A 15,000-nucleotide genomic window follows, 5' to 3' on the forward strand; every position below is an offset into this window, starting at 1 on the left:
CGATTTGTTCCTCTCTCCTTTTCTACATCTTCCACCCCTTTTTTGTGCATGCTTGTTCATACTTTATACGGTAATGAGATTTGTCCAGGTTAGTTCTTACAGTTATCGTCTTCGTTTCTCGTTCCTGTAACCATGGAGTAATTCTTTCTTTTTCGAGTTCACAAACTTCAACACCGAAAATAATCGGGGATATGTACAATGCAGGTAAAAAAAAAAAAAGGCTCTTTCGGTTGCATCAAATGAAATATGATGGTGAAAAAAGGCGTACGATTCTTTTAGGAAAAAAAAAAAAAAAACAAGTACTAACAACATCCTCAAGCCTTTATTTATTTTTTTTTTGGTGGGTTTCAGAACACAACCAAGAATTTGTTTAAAAAACCCGCAATGGCTGCATATTGCAAGGCACAGCAGACATCCACAAGCTTCACCCCCTTGGCCACACTTGATGCTTTGTTTCAGTTTCGCTTTTTGTTTGGCTTTTTGCTTCCTTTCCCAGCCGTCCGCATCAAGAGGAAAGGCGGGACCGATGCAGATTGGCTAGTGGGAGAAAATACAAAGAAAAAGGAGAAGAAGAAAAATGAAAGGCGTCTGTTGCCGAGAAGCGCTCACTAGAGAAACCCAATGATTAATGATAGGAAGAGTGACTGAGTAATGGCTGCCCAGTCGTGTAGTACTGCAAGGTAAGCGGTGTGGGTACAAACCATAGTACGATACAGCGCGATGCCAATCAGCGAAATTAAGAGGCGGCGAGTAAATGGGAGCGGTGTCTTTCGTGCCATCGCGAAGCAATGGGTGCCCGCCAAATTTCCCCGCAAGCGGAGTTTAACGCGGTATTCGTTTCCCGCCAACAACAAGTCATACAAATTTCATCGCGTGCCATTGCACTAGCAGACTGTTGATATCGCACTAAATCTTAGGCTATTAATCAAGTGACGCTTCGAGAAGACACAGCATATTGCATGGCGATGCAGACCTTTATTCGCCACTGCAGGAAACGTCCCTGAAAAGGGGAAAAATGACAACGATAAGGAATCATCATGAATTGACAAACTTTTACTTGCGTTTCCACAGGGAGCTGCTTTAAACAGCACCTTCTCAGTTCGAGTCTAATGGGAATCTCATCTGTAACTCTCTCTCGCTCTCTCTTGGAAAACGCTTCCTATAAACCATTACCAAATGCAGATTGCTACTCATTATTTGTCCCTATGCGCAGGCCCATGATTTGATAGTAAAATTTTGTATATCCTCGGATAACCAAGAAAACAAATACCTTTCTAGGTAAATAAGGACTATATATTAAAAAAATTGACGGAATACATCCTTTTCATTGAGTCGTTTCATGTGTCTATCAAAAAGCTAAAATTCAGGTGTTTATGAGTGCTAGGCTGAATGTATCGCTGATCTTCATAACCAATGACGTTGGTACACTACAAGAGTGACCACGATATATGGCAATGTATAGTCTTCCTCAAAACTTTTCAGTACATATTACCTTGGCTCTAGCACTTTCTGTATTATTCATATGTATCAGTGTATATTATGTATTCACCACTGTCTGCCAGTTGACAAGATCTCTAGAAAAAATGTTTGGAACCATTTTAACCAAATCTGTGGAAACATGTTTCGAAGCATCCTGATGAGGAGTCATGAATTTTTTTTTTTTTTTTTTTGGTGATATGCGCTCTATTAGGCTTCTGGTTTCAAAGTGACTACAGTCAACGTTTAAATAAAAATTCAGTCGATGACTGACTAGAAATTAGCACAGTCTTCCAGGTTTTAATCTATCCCTGTACTGGTAAGCATTATTTCCAATGGGGTAATTGTTTTGCATCAAACAAAATAAAGAGATCAATTCTGTAAAAACGGAAGACTTCAATTCAGGTCATAAATGAGCTAATCATCAGAAGAAGACAAAACGCATCGGGTGTTCTTGATTATATATATATTATATATATATATATATATATATATATATATATATATATATATATATATATATATATATATATATATAAAATCTATTAATTATATATATATACATATATATGCATATATATATAATATATATGTATAACAAATTAATAGACAGTAAAGAACCACACAGTGTACGCTATAAAGGTTGGCAGATGTAGTAACTGACTAGATAATACAGAACACGGTTTGGTCCATGTTTCTGAAACAACCTCATGGTAATGGAAAGTTTTCATTCAGATGAGAGGGGGGGGGGCGTTATTGTTCCCTTGCAGTGCTGAGACACAAAATTGGCAATCTCGCATATTGCGAAAACAAAACAGTTCAAATGAAATGGATAATAACTGCTCAAGACGTATCATCTAAGGAAAAGAGCAAACCGAACTGGTAGTCAACAGACACCGTGAGAAGAGGAGAGAGAGCAACAATGTTATAAGAACAACCTAACCGTTTTTATAGAAGGTTTTAGTGGGACATGGCAAGTTCAAAAGCAGGAGGACTATAAGGTGTTCAACAGTGTAGAAGCTGTAAAAAGTGGCATCGCACTGTAAAAGAAAAACACTGAACCTCGAAGGGGAAAAATGTTAGCATCGTCTTAGAGGGTTGCAATCCTTAAACGTCCTTTCAGATATTCTAAATGTCGCAGAAGAAGCAGAAGCAGAGGCCATACCTAAGCACGTGAATTCGCTATTTCTCAGACACCGATTGCCAGACCAAGATGATGATGATGATGATAATGATGATGTAAGACATAGAGGAAAAAGGTGTTTCTACGCGGAGTTACCCAAAGGGATTGCGGGAGTCATTTGCCCTCCCGCAAAACACAGGGAACGCAACATCACAAGGAAATAGGGAGATGTATTGAGACCACGTCAGAGACAAGTACATACCATCTCTCTCTCTCTCTCTCTCTCTCTCTCTCTCTCTCTCTCATGGTAGAGAAGGGAAGTGAAATGTTGGCTGCTAAGATAAAGAGCAGCATCACAAATCATTTTCCGAGACAGTTTCCATTGGTAACTCATTATCAAGCCAGCTTAAACAGAATACTTCGTATTTGGTCAAGTCCAGCTTGACGAATCTGGCTGTCTTAAATGCAATTTACTTGTGTGTGTATGTGAGTGAGTTTGTGTGTTTGTGTGTGTATCAGTGGGAAGGCTCTAACCTCCTTATCGTTGAGAAACTGGCATCCATAAAAAAATTTATTTTCAACGGTGATGTACAATCCCTGGGAATTGCGACGGCAGAACACCTTCAGATGGCTCTAACAAAAGCCGCAACTAAACAAGGATAACGGACAACAAAAACCTAAGTGACTGTTCAAGGGGAAAAAACTGCATCAAAAACTAACGTTGCTCCAGGAGAAGGAGGCGATAAGATCATCTAATTCATTTCAACTTCGATAATAAGCAAAGGAATAATAACAACATAAACAAAAAAAACCGCCCCGTGAAGAGAGAAAGCCATCGTATGTGTTTCAACACAATAATAATAATAATAATAATAATAATAATAATAATAATAATAATAATAATAATAATAATAATAATAATAATAAAAATAAAATAAGAGCAACATCGTCTCTGATGATGGAGATACGGCCATCCGATTTGTAAAAAAAAAAAAAAAAAGTAATTTTGTCGGTGAACATGTACTTACTATAAATCTAAAAGAACGTTGCCAAAAAATAAGAAGCATTAACTTACCTACGGCACTCCGGGAAGCATGGGGAACTCTATGTCACATCTGCAAAGAAAAACAAATCACATTTCAATACAGTGTCAGTAAACTATATCCACTTATGCAGAAATGACTGATATTAAATTTCAGCCCAAGATTTTATGACTGTGTGCCGTATTAATAATAAATAAAAACTAGGGCAAAAATAAACACACTTGTACGTAAACACTTTACAGACAACTAAAAGTATTATTAATCTCTAAAGGAAAATAGGAAAATGAAATAATGGGCCTCTTTTCAACGATCTTTTACTCGAAACAGCGGCCGGTTTGTTTTAAGATAACCAAACTAGAAATTTGCTAGTTAGGTCTTTTCAATAAAAAAAATCCAAGCCCTTGTTACTATACATTATTTAGTTGCTTTATGGTGCACGGAATTATGTAATGACAACTAACATGTCATCTTTTTTTCACTTTCCTTAATAAGCAAAATTTCTGAACCTACATAAAGATAAGTAATTACTAAAAAAAATACTGAAGTTTAAAATGAAACACCACTATGAAAATGATCAAGTTTCTTAGAGAGAGAGAGAGAGAGAGAGAGAGAGAGAGAGAGAGAGAGGGGGCGGGATATCAAGTACATATACAGTATTTGTTCCATATCTTTTTTCAATGCTTCATGCGTTCGGAGTCAGTGTTATATGAGAAAGATTAACTGACTGATTGATATCACATACTAATTTCATTTCAAAAAACGTAACCGACACCACAATACTTACTATCTACAACTATAAGCTGCTAAGCATAGCAAAACGTATCACTACGCAAAGTTCTGTATCATGCAGGGATTGACCTGCGTTTAACTCCTCAAAGTAGCCTTTATTATTTCCTCCACTGATGACGAAAATGAGGCAATTAATATTTCTTGATGAGCCTTCCGTTACTGAAACGAAGAGCCGATTTTTACAGACCGGACCACCTTTCAGCAATTAAAAAGACTTTATCAAGCTATGCACGTTATCTGAATCTTTTAAAGCCTTTATTACACTTCGTGTTTCTTTATCACTTATCTCTGATTTCTTTATCAGTTACAGAAAGTTTTCACACAAACATTTCGTAACAATTTGTCGCTTTCCATCGCCCATTTACTCTTCGTAAATACATCGTTAACTTTCTTGCCAGTTAATGATTGTATTTACTTCAAAATTCAGTTTCCAAACGCTTGCGATAACGCATTTTTGTTCAGTTGCACCATTCTGTTATTTCATAACTGCACAAAGCACTTACCGACTCTACCACGTTCGATCAAAATTTTCACCTTGCATAACAATCCAAGCTAAACCCTTATACGTTAACCAGACACGTCAAGAACGACAATAACATAACGAAGCTTTCCAAAATGACGGCATTTACTAATTACACCTCTAGAATTATAAATGTGTTGTAGGCAAATATCAATTATTACCTAATTTGTCAACACGAGAGTATCTATAAAATAAACAATACAGTAACCACAAACCAGCTCATGAATGTCTTATTTGCAGCACACATGGAAAACAGTTTATAAGTGTATCTGCATACGCAAGACCATACATAATATTGAGAGAAATTCCCGTATTGGCTGAGAATATTTTCATAATCATATCATATCTATTTCTAATCTCGTGAAAGCGAGAGGTTGTACTTAGAGATAAAAGATAATCTTAGTAATCTTTATCATCACAAGTAATATTAGGATTTATATATAATCTATCTATAAACACAGTTATCTTCTGACATGAATTCAGTCTCTCTCTCTCTCTCTCTCTCTCTCTCTCTCTCTCTCTCTCTCTCTCTCTCTCTCTCTCTCCTTTGCCTGCCTGCCTGTCTCTCACACTGTTTGCCTGTACGCATTTTCGTGTGATGTTACTTAATAATCTGATGACTAAGACGGTTCAAATGTTGAGTGAATGTAAAAAAGAAAAATAACAATAATGTTCACGCGAGTGGGTTTTCAATAGAGTTCACAATAAAGCAGACCCTCAAATAACACACCTACCCCCTCCCCTACCCTAGACACAAGCACTGTCAATCATTTTTATCAACTAATGGCTGTCATTGTACTACACAGCAACAAGGCTAATTTATTAAATATAACCAATAAGAGCTCATAATTAATTTCATTAGCATGGTTCTTTCCTCAATTTTTTGTTTTCGCTTCGTAAAGGATTTTCGTACAGTGCCTTCTGTATCGCAAGGGGAAAAATGCCTCAGAGCATTAAATTCCCTCCAAGTACCTGTCTCTTCTTGCAAAACAGAAGAAAATTATTCCGATGCCAGAACGTTGGTAAACTTTTCCTACTTTCTTTTTCCTGGGAATAACTTTCTAAAACCAGTTTTACCACAATCCCTCCATTTTTTTCAACCTGCTTTTAATTTCGTTTAAATGAGTTTTACAAAACAAAATTTGTCACTTAAACATTTTAAGCACGTGTAACACAACCATTTTCGAGTGGACATCATCTCCATATTCGATTTTTAAACATGCAAATAAGAAATTCTATTCTTAACAGACCTTTCGCTTGCACTATTTTTACTGCAAAACAGAACCTTAGTTTACAGATTTTTTCAAATAAACTTTTTTGAACATTGTTAAGTGAAAAACTTTCTTCACAAGCCAATATAAGTTTCCAGTTTTGATTTTCCTAAGCTTAAAATAGGAAAAACCCATCATTTTTCAACTCCTATTGTCTAAACTTTGGAGACAAACTGTTAAAAGCGCCTTCTAATTTTTCTTCTCCAATCATTCCATTGTTTTTTTAGGTTACGACAAAACTCTTTTCTTAATGTTCTTTTTTACTGATTATGTAAAACAATTTTCTTGAATGATACATTCCAACACAGTCAGTAACCAACAAACAAACGTAAACACAGTATCAACAGCACCGGTATCATAAACAATAACAACATAATTGGGCAGCTTCACTTGTTGGAGATCTTGGCCATATAGCACTCTGCTTTTTCCACTAGAATTGCGGGCTGGCTAAAAATGCACTTCCAAAGTCTTTAAATTTACCTGTTTAAGTGGCGGATCAATTTTGTAATAAAAATCCAGAGTAAAGGAAACATCTTCAGAAAGAATAATCTTCCGTCACTTACGATACAACCCTCTTTCATCTCTGAAACTTAGAACAGACTCAGTCGTTCGCGAGGTTCAAGCTCAGATTTGCATGATTAAGGATTATTTGAAGTCACAACAGCCTGAGCAACTGACGCCCAATCAGGCACTGTGAAAACGTCTTTCTTCGAAAAGACACGATGCCTAAACTGAAGCATATGCCTGCTGTTCTAACATAGCACTTTTATAATACAAACGAGGTCAGACCATGCTTATTCTTCAAAATTTCGGAATAGCTACTGTATACCATACTATGTGGATTCCACATCTTTAAAAGTCTCTTTACTTAAGCTATAAAAGATTTGTGCATGCATAAATTTCATAAGTTTAGAGGCCATGCTACAAAGTTCGTCTATGTTATTGAGTCCAGAGGTCCACACCAGGCTTCTTATACCTTAAACCTTTAACAATCCTACGGGCTGCATTTACGTATGAGCCCGTGCTGCCACAAGCCACTAAGCCCATGTTAGTCTAGCGGTGTCCCCAAACGTCAAGTCAAAATAAGCTTCAAAACATTGCTCCTCTCTTCCTACCTGATGGTATCACACTGTAGCTGTCATTCCTGATAAAGGTGTTGTTTTTGCCTTCTTGTATTCCCTGAACTCTTCCATGGTAAAATGCGATGTGGCTGTACCGTCACTCAACCAGTAATAAATTCCATGCACACCCCTAACTGCACTCTGATACGCAGAGAGCTCGATTACTTACAGAGAATTATGAGTTTCACTCTTATTTTGGTTTGGGGCCTTTGACTGATGAACCTATCATTGATAGGCATTTTTTCTTGCTTCGTACTTTCTGAATTCTGTTTAGCCTGTTCCTTAAACATTTTAACTACTGGGTTTTGTATCCTACATCTGCCTTCTCACTGTCAAACATTCTTTCCGGTTTATATACTTTGAGAATAATTAGACACGAAAGAATGCAGTGACACGGATGTGTAAGACAGCAATTCAGACCAAGTTAATAAGATCTAGAGTAGAAAAGACCATTTCAGAGCAGCAAATTTTAATTTCATAAAACTTGCTCTCGTCTTTTTTTCCATCGCTTATTCAGAATTTCGTTTTGCCGACAGACCTAAACTACATTTCGTTAAAAGACCGACGTCAGTCCAAAATGAAATTCATTTTTGAACTCGAGAAAACAATAAAGCAATAAGAGTGGGACTTACCCACTAAAGAAGCAATGGGCCTGTGACTCTTAAAGATAGAGAGGCTATGTAGAGGTAGGACAAACAACAGCAAGAAGAGAAATCTAAATTCATTAGTAAGGGAATAATCAGTAGCCCACGATCGAAAAAATCATGACTATATTTGTAGCCAACGGGTCTGTAAGTTTCGTTATCGTGACCTAATGACTTCCCGCTAAGAATTCGGGAGCACTGTTGAACGGTAAGTTGCCAGAGCACGATAAATAAGCTTTTAGATTAGTCTGTTGTCACTTACGTCACAAATACCGGGCGTCATATCCTGCGGAAATTGGGACCTTGAAAAGTTCGAATTCTTGATCACTATTTTTTGAATCCTCGAGGTCTAACCGCCTGGTCTCCATGCACTCCGTATATATATATTCCTCTGTTATCTTAGCGGGGTGATCTACCACCTTCTAAGAAACTAGTTCTTACATGACAAAAAATCCAGTGGAAAGAGTTTCTGACACACTCCTGGACGGCTGGACTGAAAAATATTTCCCGACAATCGAGCCATTTTATGATTTCGGTTTTGAGGTGTGATTCCACTTGAGAATATCTCAAAGCGTGGAACTAAATATATCATTCGTCGCAACACTGCACGAGGCAGCGAACATAACCCGACGCGGTAACGTGCTGAAGTGAGCAGATACCAATATAGACCATTAAGAAACGACACGAAAGGTAACAAAGGCAGAGATCCATTTCAAAATTATATTTCGTCCAGGGTAACAGTTCATAAGGATTATACGCCTCGGAAACAGCAGCTGGCAAGCCTGAAAATACTCAATTGCAACTCCAAGCGGACAAAATAGTGCCTCTTCACAGCGACATCATGGGTGGGAGAAAAACTGCAGATTTCGCAGAGAGAGAGAGAGAGAGAGAGAGAGAGAGAGAGAGAGAGAGAGAGAGTTAAAAGGGGAAATATTTGCGTATACAAAGAAAGGGAAAAAAGTGTCAGACGTGTGAAATATTGCTCGCCTTAGGAGTGAAATGGTGCTTGGCCAGGACGGGGCGGCTTGTTGCACATCACAGATGACATGTTGCTGGTTACAAGGGTGAAGTGTTGCATGATCCTGAGGGAGATGATGTTAGTAAAGGGAACAAGGCCGGGGGAGGGGAGGGGTGGCAGGGGGAGAGGATATGGGCACTACCGATCCCTCCCCCATCCTTCCATCCAGAGAGGAGTTCAGGGAGGAGATGGGAGGCGTCAAGCGGAGGGGAATGTCAAGTTTCTAGAGTGCAGTCATGGGGAGAGAGAGAGAGAGAGAGAGAGAGAGAGAGAGAGAGAGAGAGAGAGAGAGAGAGAGAGAGAGAGAGAGAGAGCCATTAGATAAAAAGAAGATTAATGCAAATATGCATGGATAGAATGCAACAGAAAGTGACAAACGATGCTTGAAATGCGACTGTAAATTTACAATTCACATTTTAGATCCGGGAAAAAATGGGCATTTCCAACAGCGACAGCTTCTTACAATCATAAGCAGTAAGAAACAAAATATGGATGAGCACCTGGTCCAGCGCTTTATTAATTATGAGAGACATCGGCGATTGGGTGAAACTCCTTTGGCCCCATAAATTCCCAGGTGGCATACACCAAGACGGCTCCGGACAAATATGAGAGAGAGAGAGAGAGAGAGAGAGAGAGAGAGAGAGAGAGAGAGAGAGAGAGAGAGAGAGAGAGAGAGTTATAAATCAAATTTTTATTTACTTCCAGTGCTGACTTTGGTGCACCATTTTGATCCACTGCTTCTTGTCCCAGACCGCTAAGCTTTGGTGCAAATCCTACCAGTTCTTCGCTCCCCCTCTTATATACAGGCTTAGGATGGGCATAGATTATTTAGAACTCGTAATCCATGGACGTTCTCCCAACAATTCTCAGAAACTACTGAACGTAAATGATGAGTGCTGGGAATTGGAAAAGAGCTCAAAGAATGCTAAAATGATAGATACACTGATAAAAAATATGACAGTCGAGAATTTTACATTCCCCCATCATACTAGCTGTCTAAAAATGCGCAAGTGAATCTCAACAAACGCTTAAGTAAACGGTCAACTCGGGAAGCTGTAAACTCAAAAGTTTCATCATATTCAAGTCGGCTTCTTACGTCAAATTTTAAATATCTACATATTTTGGGCAAATGAAACAGACATTCACAGAAAAATGGCCAGTTTACTAGTAATGAGCCCAGGTTAATAACATATTTCCTTTTTCCATATGTATACATGTTAATAATAATACTAATAATAGTAATGACTTTGGAAACATAAACGATGACTGTCTCAATAAAAATCTAAACTTCATAAACAAGAAAAGAATTTGCATTCTGCAGATAGAAGCATAATTAAAGAACTTATCAGTAGAGAGGAATGTCCTTCCTTACTTAGAGAAAAGATACAAAATGTGCCTGAAAGGAAAAACGGAAAAGAGCATTGCTAGTAGAATGCGGTCAACAGCGAATGCCCTTACAGGTAAATGATTTCGTTGCTCGTTTACCAGATAAAACGTCAGTTACAATGGCAGAGTAATTAAGAAATGCTACAAACGTGTACGAGAGAGAGAGAGAGAGAGAGAGAGAGAGAGAGAGAGAGAGAGAGAGAGAGAGAGTCAATATCCCACATAAATTATAACAAAATGTCACGTGGCGCTGGACAGTGAGCAGTAAGCCCATAAAATTTTTTAATAAAACATTTTCCTTTTTCTCGGACCGCACCTTCCGTACAGTGGCTTACGATGATCAAAAGTTGATCACATGGACAACGTGCGATTTGGCCTAAATTTAAACTTTATCAAAATACAAAAAAAAAAAAATAAAAAATAAATAAATACAGCAACATGATTATGGATACTAAATACCAGGTAAATTGAATAGAAATGAGATGGCTGGAAAATGTATGGCAGAAAACACATGAAGCTTAACATTGGGATGCTGAAACTAAACAGAGAGAGAGAGAGAGAGAGAGAGAGAGAGAGAGAGAGAGAGAGAGAGAGAAGAATTTGCTGTTTCCTTCAGGATAAGGGAAAACTACCCTTATCTCTCTCTCTCTCTCTCTCTCTCTCTCATACATTAATGTAGTCCTGAAATGCCATATACCTATTAAACATTCTTCCAAACAGGACGCTGAGAGACCGTGATGGGTAAAAATAGACCAGAAACCAGATAACGACTAGCTCTGACGCCCTACATCTCTACATCCCACACAACCGCTGGACATCACCTGAATTTTTGGAAAAATATCTCAGAAGACCAGAAACCACCCAATACATTTCTTATATGTATACAGTCTATTACTATACAAGTGTTATGTATCTTCCTCTTTATATACCTGGTGCACCACTCTCTCTCAAAATTAAGTTGGAAAACTGCTTGTGTGCACTACGCGGAAAAGTATCATATTAGCGCAAATAAGCTAACACCATATATTCTGACTGGAAGCTCTCTAGCGTCACATCAGAGAAGAGAAGTGGTGACGGGATGGGTGGAAAGAAGGTTCAAAACCTAAGCATTAGGTCCGAGAAGGCTATCCATCAACGCCTTAATGAAGACCACTAAAATGATTTTGGAAAAGATGAGTTGTACGAAAAGTGCCAAAGAAAAGCTGACAAGACTGATGTGCGATGGCACTTGGGACGGCTAAGAGGTTGGTTGTAGAAATTAACCCCATCCCTTCACGAGAGCTACGGATTCTCCAAACTCCGAACCTCAAAAATATCTTCTGATTTCCCGGGGAAAACGCTTTCCAAGCTCTGTCAGAGGAAAACCCCATATTCTTCGAAGAGCCAGATTGCCTAAGTGAATTTTTCACGGATGCAAGATCACCATAAAAAAAAGTCCCATTTCCTCTCTTTCAGTTGCTGAGTTCGAGAATTTTCTGAAAGGGCTTGCTTCTTTGGATTTTACAAAAAGTAGTTGGACTTTCCCCTCTAGATATCTATGAGGGCTGGGCCAGTGACGATTTCTAGCAAAATGGCTTCGATGTCGGGTACTCAGGGAAAATTCTGGCAAAGAATTACATATCCCGAATGAAATCAAATGATTGCCCAGAGAAGAAAATCCCATAAGAAGCACAAAAGAGACAAATGAAAGGAAACAATCAGAAAAAGAATGCGCATGGTATGTGAACGTAATGAATAACACAAGGAAGCAAAACAATAAAAAAGCAACATCGATAGCAACAAAGATCAAGGTTTTGTATGAACAAAACGTTCATCATGAGAAGAGTGAAATAAACGAAGGAGTCGCTAAAGATACTACAAAGAACAGTATTAAAAACGTACAGATAAATATAGTCCTCATGACGAATATGATTTGCGCAAGCAGCAGTCTCTCATTAGTTTTACTTCTTGTGGTTTTGGAGTGAAACTGAAAAATACCTCATCCATACACTTTGATATCGCTTTGGTGTTACGAAGACCATGTATCATGGATATATGTCTTTTCTGACAGCCCATAAATAAAAGAGAGAGAGAGAGAGAGAGAGAGAGAGAGAGAGAGAGAGTAAACAAAAAGAGAGAGAGAAGTAAACTTTCGAGCATCGGCACTACAGCATCGGCACACCAATATCTGCACTATAGTGTAAGCACAGTCACATCAGGATTGAATTATGATATTTAATAAATGTTTCTTTTTCGTTCTACGAGGAGCATCGGCCCCCTCACCCCCTTCACGTGGAGGACCAAAACCTTTGCGCTTTCTAGGTAGAAACTGCAGCGCTTTCTTGGTATATAAAGAGTTTCTGGTCTTCTTACGTAGAGGCGCGACGAGACGCTTTTTCTCTGTTTGATGGCGACAGAGTTTAAAATGGCGTCCTGACTTACCTCGCGGGATCTATTTTAAATCTCGTTTGCCCGACTTCAAAAGGTTAATTGTGGCACCTCTCCTGCGGAGGAAGAAAGGGTGATGATGGTTCTCCATCATGAGGAGTTTGCGTATGGGCTGCTATAAACAAGGCAACAGGTTCTGAAACAGCGACAAAGACGTGCCTCGACGTCACCTGAAATTATAGAAGTGTGTGTGTGTGTGTGTGTATATATATAAAATATATATATATATATATATATATATATATATATATATATATATATATATATATATATATATATATATATATATATATATATATATATATATATATATATATATATATATATTATATATATATATATATATATGTATATATATATATATATATATATATATATATATATATATATATATATATATATATATATATATAATATTAGATGACGTCGAAGCACAGCTTTGTCGTTGTTTCAGAACCTATTGCCTTGTAGCAGCCCGTTCGCAAACTCGCCATGATGGAGGACCATCATCACCCTTTCTTTCTCGGCAGGAAAGGTGCCACAATTAACCTTTATATATGTCCATATATATTAATGCGCATATTTATGTACTTGTATATGTAACACAAGCATATATATATGCATATCACCACTAAGTTGTGTGTTCCTCGTTAGATGGGTCGATATCGAACTCTGCTAGCACTCTCCTAGGCCCGCGTTCGATTCTCCGGCCGGCCAATGAAGAATTAGAGGAATGTATTTCTGGTGATAGAAATTCATTTCCCGGTATAATGAGGTTCGGATTCCACAATAAGCTGTAGGTCCCGTTGCTAGGTAACCAATTGGTTCTTAGCCACGTAAAATAAGTCTAATCCTTCGGGCCAGCCCCAGAAAACAAATACGAATGTTATCTACTCTTCTGTATTCCTTTCTCAAAATACTGTACACAATATAACCATGTATAATAAATTTCAATTTGGTCAGCAGTCCCTCGGAATAGGTTATGGACTAGCTTTATTAATCAGAACAACATCAGATAAATATATCAGTGGTCTGGTTAAACTAAGGTATACTTTTAACCACTAAGTTGTTTACTTAAACAAGGGTGGGTCTTGAGAACAAGACCAAGACAATGGAACTATCTACCTTCCCCTTAGGGGGGATGTTTTAAGAAGGTAACCGCCACATTCTTAGCAGATTTCTTAGGATGAGACTGCTAGCCCCAAAACTTTCCCACTCAGGCAGCAATTCACTGTAGTCGATTAATCATCAGGCACCTGATTCAATGTTTAGGCCCCCAGAGATGCATTACATATTTTTAGGAGCCAGGCCCAACTCGCCATAACAACCATTCCCTCATTTGGCGGAGTGATTCAAGAAGGTGGGACTCTTTCGTTTACATGATCCGTTGCAAGGGATGAGGCGAAGTCTTCCAGTGTGGAGGCAGGAGACTGACAAAGGTTTTTGTTTATAATCTAAGCCATACTTTCAGAAACACAACAGTCACCACTCAAATTTACTCTCCATCACATTTTTTAGCAAGGCATGTTAGCTTTGAAGGGATAGTTCTCCCATTTTATACGCCATTTTTTTCATTTTGGGATCATTTTGTACATGGCTTTCTTAATTCCGAGGTGTAATTTGGCATTTACTATACTCTACAGTATGTCGTTTTTCACACTGCGGTGCGCTTTAATTTATTATACAGGACTAGTACGATAGGTTTGAAAACATAAAAAATGTACTGGTCACTACCCTACCAAATTCATTCAGCTATATCAAGGATAAACTTCCAGTGGATAAAACTTCCATAGCACTAATCGCTTCATTTACCTACACAGAATATATATATGTATATTAACTCATAGGTAAATGAGCGATTACTGAAGCGGAAGTTTTATCCACTGGAAGTTTATCCCAAATTTAGCTGTATGAATTTGGCAGTGACCAGTACATTTTTTTTCTGTTTCCACAACTATCGGGCAAAGTTATTCATAGTTATTTTAAGTATATATGTACATACATGTGTATGTATGTATATATACACACATATATATATATATATATATATATATATATATATACACATATCTATATATAAATATATATGTATATGTATGTATATGTATATATATATATATATATATATATACATATATATATATATATATATATATATATATATATATATATATATATATAT

The 15,000-nt window shown here is 37.6% G+C and overlaps 1 protein-coding gene across 2 annotated transcripts in view; it reads right to left on the minus strand.

Annotated features, from left to right (window-relative positions):
• Positions 1–15,000, minus strand: part of LOC136838647 (uncharacterized) — a 220,944-nt gene that overhangs the window by 97,793 nt on the left and 108,151 nt on the right. For both annotated transcript variants that reach the window (XM_067103958.1, XM_067103959.1), the window contains exon 3: positions 3,675–3,714. The gene's annotated coding sequence lies outside the window, so the exon portion shown is untranslated. The remainder of the gene's footprint in view (positions 1–3,674; positions 3,715–15,000) is intronic.

This window comes from Macrobrachium rosenbergii, chromosome 5 (genome assembly GCF_040412425.1).
Source record: "Macrobrachium rosenbergii isolate ZJJX-2024 chromosome 5, ASM4041242v1, whole genome shotgun sequence".
In the NCBI taxonomy this organism is placed as follows: Eukaryota; Metazoa; Arthropoda; class Malacostraca; order Decapoda; family Palaemonidae; genus Macrobrachium; species Macrobrachium rosenbergii.